This window comes from Stenella coeruleoalba (assembly GCF_951394435.1).
Source record: "Stenella coeruleoalba genome assembly, contig: scaffold_158, whole genome shotgun sequence".
NCBI classification, from domain to species: Eukaryota; Metazoa; Chordata; class Mammalia; order Artiodactyla; family Delphinidae; genus Stenella; species Stenella coeruleoalba.
This window is the reverse complement of record NW_027646279.1, coordinates 715,625-721,642: the sequence shown is the minus strand read 5'-3', so window position 1 is coordinate 721,642 and position 6,018 is coordinate 715,625.

The following is a 6,018-nucleotide window of genomic DNA, read 5'->3' as shown; positions in this document are numbered from 1 at the left end:
ACCTGAATCCACTCATTGTGCTGCTACGGGCCTGATGACATAGATTTCATTGCTGAGTGATATTGCTTTGTAAGTAAATACCGCAACTTTTTTATCCATTTTTCACTTTCTGCGATGTTGAATTTGTACTGTAAACGAGGTTTTTGTAAACAGAGGCGTCCCAAACTTTGGGGTGGCTGTGTCTTTTTGATTTTAATTTCCCTAAGCTATAGGACCATAAGTGGAAGTGCCCTAGGCTCTGTTGCTTTGTTTTTTAGATGTTTCAGGAAACACCATACACTTCTACAGAGTGGCTGTTGGCAATTTACATCCCGCCCATCAGCATAACAAGGCTCCCAGTTCTCCATGGCCTGTCCTGCCTTTCTGGATTTTACACTTTTTTCAGATGGCCCTTTTGACCTGGGGGAAGTGAGACTTCATTGTAGTGCAGATTTCCTTTGCAAGTTTGCTTGGTTGGCCAAAGAGGGCGTATGCGTTTTTTCCTGAATATATTCAGGAAAAAACGCATACGCCCTTTCTGGCCAAGTGCATCATTGTGGACGTTCTGCCTCTTTTCCTATGCTTTCAATGCAATTCCAGTCTACCTCCTGAAATCGGTTTCCTGCAATTCTGCCCTGCTTTCAAGTCCTCTTGGCAGCCTTACTTCAGTCTATTTTTGGACGATAGCTGTCATTTATAACTCTGCAGGTTTGTGAATTACAGTGCCCCTGAGCTCCTTTCTTCAACTCGCTTTCTTTTGAGCTGGCCGCAACACTGTAGGATGGCTTTAGGCCCTAATCTGGTTCCGGCACGGCACGCTGAGCCTTTGGTGAATTCCTCTTCCTGGTGGGAAATGAGAGTTCAATTTGCCCGTCCAGACACCTCCAGCTAGTCTCTCATTGGTTCTCACTATTCCTATTCATGTTCCGCAGAAATTGCAAACTGGGCCAAACAGGAGGTTAAAGGCACTGACTCTCCAAGTCGGGAGAGTGTTAGTAAAGCGTCTGGAATGTTGCACCCGAGTACAAGGGTACGAAACCTGAGACATATTTGAACACGTCTCCCGATCAAATGGTTGATCATACTCTAGGTTCCACATGCATGTTTTAGCTGAAGGAAGAATACCTTAAACCTGGGTAGTTGAAACCCGTGTAATGGGTACCATGCAATATGACTTCAAAGGGTCTTCATTTGCTTACCGAACCTCTCCAATCCTATCACTGCTGTGTTTATGCCCCTGTACACACGCTTCATTCTCTTTTGGAGACATAGCAATCCATAGGTTTTAAGATACTTACTAGTCAGGTACATTCTTAGGCGTTTAATATTGGGTGTTGAGTCCATTTCGTTGAGCAAGGAGTAGCTCTTGTCTATTCCATATTTGGCTTAAGGAACTTTATCTGTGCTCATTTCAATCTCTGGTTTTATGCAGCACCCCAACTCACCTTTCCCCTTAAGCAAGCATAAGTTGGTTTTCTAAATTTGAGACCCTGTTCTGTTCTGTAATTCAGATCCTTTGTAGCCAAGTTCACATTCCGTGTATTACTGATATCTTATGATGTTTCTTTTTCTGTGTGACTTATTTCAGTTAGAATCATCATACCTGAATCCACTCATTGTGCTGCTACAGGCCTGATGACATAGATTTCATTGCTGAGTGATATTGCTTTGTAAGTAAATACCGCAACTTTTTTATCCATTTTTCACTTTCTGCGATGTTGAACTTGTACTGTAAACGAGGTTTTTGTAAACAGAGGCGTCCCAAACTTTGGGGTGGCTGTGTCTTTTTGATTTTAATTTCCCTAAGCTATAGGACCATAAGTGGAAGTGCCCTAGGCTCTGTTGCTTTGTTTTTTAGATGTTTCAGGAAACACCATACACTTCTACAGAGTGGCTGTTGGCAATTTACATCCCGCCCATCAGCATAACAAGGCTCCCAGTTCTCCATGGCCTGTCCTGCCTTTCTGGATTTTACACTTTTTTCAGATGGCCCTTTTGACCGAGGGGATGTGAGACTTCATTGTAGTGCAGATTTCCTTTGCAAGCTTGCTTGGTTGGCCAAAAAGGGCGTATGCGTTTTTTCCTGAATATATTCAGGAAAAAACGCATACGCCCTTTTTGGCCAAGTGCATCATTGTGGACGTTCTGCCTCTTTTCCTATGCTTTCAATGCAATTCCAGTCTACCTCCTGAAATCGGTTTCCTGCAATTCTGCCCCGCTTTCAAGTCCTCTTGGCAGCCTTACTTCAGTATATTTTTGGACGATAGCTGTCATTTATAACTCTGCAGGTTTGTGAATTACAGTGCCCCTGAGCTCCTTTCTTCAACTCCCTTTCTTTTGAGCTGGCCGCAACACAGCAGGGTGCGTTCAGGCCCTAATCTGGTTCCTGCACGGCACGCTGAGCCTTTGGTTATTTCCTCTTCCTGGTGAGAAATGAGAGTTAAATTTGCCCGTCCAGACACCTCCAGCTAGTCTCTCATTGGTTCTCGCTATTCCTGTTCATCTTCCGCAGAAATTGCAACCTGGGCCAAACAGGATTTTAAAGTCCCTGACTCTCCAAGTGGGGAGAGTGTTAGTAAAGCGTCTGGAATGTTGCACCCGAGTACCAGGGGAGGAAAACTGAGACATATTTGAACACGTCTCCGTTCACACGGTTGATCATACTCTGGGTTCCACATGCATGTTTTAGCTGAAGGAAGAATACCTTAAACCTGGAGAGTTGAGACCCGTGTAATGGGTACCATGCAATATGACTTCAAAGGGTCTTCATTTGCTCACCGAACCTCTCCAATCCTATCACTGCTGCGTTTATGCCCCTGTACACATGCTTGATTCTCTTTCGGAGACATAGCAATCCATAGGTTTTAAGATACTTACTAGTCAGGTACATTCTTAGACGTTTAATATGCGGTGTTGAGTCCATTTCGCTGAGCAAGGAGTAGCTCTTGTCTATTCCATATTTGGCTTAAGGAACTTTATCTGTGCTCATTTCAATCTCTGGTTTTATGCAGCACCCCAACTCACCTTTCCCCTAAGGCAAGCATAAGTTGGTTTTCTAAATTTGAGACCCTGTTCTGTTTTGTAATTCAGTTCCTGTGTAGCCAAGTTTACATTCCGTGTATTACTGATATCTTATGATGTTTCTTTTTCTGTGTGACTTATTTTAGTTAGAATCATCATACCTGAATCCACTCATTGTGCTGCTAAGGGCCTGATGACATAGATTTCATTGCTGAGTGATATTGATTTGTAAGTAAATACCACAACTTCTTTATCCATTTTTCACTTTCTGTGATATTGAACTTGTACGGTAAACGAGGATCTTGTAAAGAGAGGCGTCCCAAACTTTGGGGTGGCTTTGTCTTTTTGATTTTAATTTCCCTAAGCTATAGGACCATAAGTGGAAGTGCCCTAGGCTCTGTTGCTTTGTTTTTTAGATGTTTCAGGAAACACCATACACTTGTCCGGAGTGTCTGTTGGCAATTTACATCCCGCCCATCAGCATAACAAGGCTCCCAGTTCTCCATGGCCTGTCCTGCCTTTCTGGATTTTACACTTTTTTCAGATGGCCCTTTAGACCGGGGGGAAGTGAGACTTCATTGTAGTGCAGATTTCCTTTGCAAGCTTGCTTGGTTGGCCAAAAAGGGCGTATGCGTTTTTTCCTGAATATATTCAGGAAAAAACGCATACGCCCTTTTTGGCCAAGTGCATCATTGTGGACGTTCTCCCTCTTTTCCTATGCTTTCAATGCAATTCCAGTCTACCTCCTGAAATCGGTTTCCTGCAATTCTGCCCCGCTTTCAAGTCCTCTTGGCAGCCTTACTTCAGTATATTTTTGGACGATAGATGTCATTTATAACTCTGCAGGTTTGTGAATTACAGTGCCCCTGAGCTCCTTTCTTCAACTCGCTTTCTTTTGAGCTGCCCGCAACACCGCAGGATGGCTGCAGGCCCTAATTTGGTTCCGGCACGGCACGCTGAGCCTTTGGTTAATTCCCCTTCCTGGTGGGAAATGAGAGTTAAATTTGCCCGTCCAGACACCTCCAGCTAGTCTCTCATTGGTTCTCCCTATTCCTGTTCATCTTCCGCAGAAATTGCAAAGTAGGCCAAACAGGAGGTTAAAGGCGCTGACTCTCCAAGTCGGGAGAGTGTTAGTAAAGCGTCTGGAATGTTGCACCCGAGTACCAGGGGAGGAAAACTGAGACATATTGCAACACGTCTCCCATTCACATGGTTGATCATACTCTGGGTTCCACATGCATGTTTTAGCTGAAGGAAGAATACCTTAAACCTGGAGAGTTGAGACCCATGTAATGGTTACCATGCAATATGACTTCAAAGGGTCTTCATTTTCTCACCGAACATCTCCAATCCTATCACTGCTGCGTTTATGCCCCTGTACACATGGTTGATTCTCTTTTGGAGACATAGCAATCCATAGGTTTTAAGATACTTACTAGTCAGGTACATTCTTAGGCGTTTAATATGGGGTGTTGAGTCCATTTCGTTGAGCAAGGAGTAGCTCTTGTCTATTCCATATTTGGCTTAAGGAACTTTATCTGTGCTCATTTCAATCTCTGGTTTTATGCAGCACCCTAACTCACCTTTCCCTTTAAGCAATCATAAGTTGGTTTTCTAAATTTGAGACCCTGTTCTGTTCTGTAATTCAGTTCTTGTGTAGCCAGGTTTACATTCCGTGTGTTAGTGATATATTATGATGTTTCTGTCTCTGTGTGACTTATTTCAGTTAGAATCATCCTACCTGAATCCACTCATTATGCTGCTACGGGCCTGATGACATAGATTTCATTGCTGAGTGATACTGCATTGTACGTGAGTACCACAACTTCTTTATCCATTTTTCACTTTCTGCGATGTTGAACTTGTACTGTAAACGAGGTTCTTGTAAACAGAGGCGTCCCAAACTTTGGGGTGGCTTTGTCTTTTTGATTTTAATTTCCCTAAGCTATAGGACCATAAGTGGAAGTGCCCTAGGCTCTGTTGCTTTGTTTTTTAGATGTTTCAGGAAACACCATACACTTCTCCCGAGTGTCTGTTGGCAATTTACATCCCGCCCTTCAGCATAACAAGGCTCCCAGTTCTCCATGGCCTGTCCTGCCTTTCTGGATTTTACACTTTTTTCAGATGGCCCTTTTGACCGGGGGGAAGTGAGACTTCATTGTAGTGCAGATTTCCTTTGCAAGCTTGCTTGGTTGGCCAAAAAGGATGTATGCGTTTTTTCCTGAATATATTCAGGAAAAAACGCATACGCCCTTTTTGGCCAAGTGCATCATTGTGGACGTTCTGCCTCTTTTCCTATGCTTTCAATGCAATTCCAGTCTACCTCCTGAAATCGGTTTCCTGCAATTCTGCCCCGCCTTCAAGTCCTCTTGGCAGCCTTACTTCAGTATATTTTTGGACGATAGCTGTCATTTATAACTCTGCAGGTTTGTGAATTACAGTGCCCCTGAGCTCCTTTCTTCAACTCGCTTTCTTGTGACCTGGCCGCAACACCGCAGGATGGCTTCAGGCCCTAATCTGGTTCCGGTACGGCACGCTGAGCCTTTGGTTAATTCCTCTTCCTGGTGGGAAATGAGAGTTAAATTTGCCCGACCAGACACCTCCAGCTAGTCTCTCATTGGTTCTCCCTATTCCTGTTCACCTTCCGCAGAAACTGCAAACTGGGCCAAACAGGAGGTTAAAGGGACTGACTCTCCAAGTCGGGAGAGTGTTAGTAAAGCGTCTGGAATGTTGCACCCGAGTACCAGGGTACGAAAACTGAGACATATTTGAACACGTCTCCCGATCACATGGTTGATCATACTCTAGGTTCCACATGCATGTTTTAGCTGAAGGAAGAATACCATAAAACTGGGTAGTTGAAACGCGTGGAATGGGTACCATGCAATATGACTTCAAAGGGTCTTCATTTGCTCACCGAACCTCTCCAATCCTATCACTGCTGTGTTTATGCCCCTGTACACATGCTTGATTCTCTTTCAGAGACATAGCAATCCATAGGTTTTAAGTTACTTACTA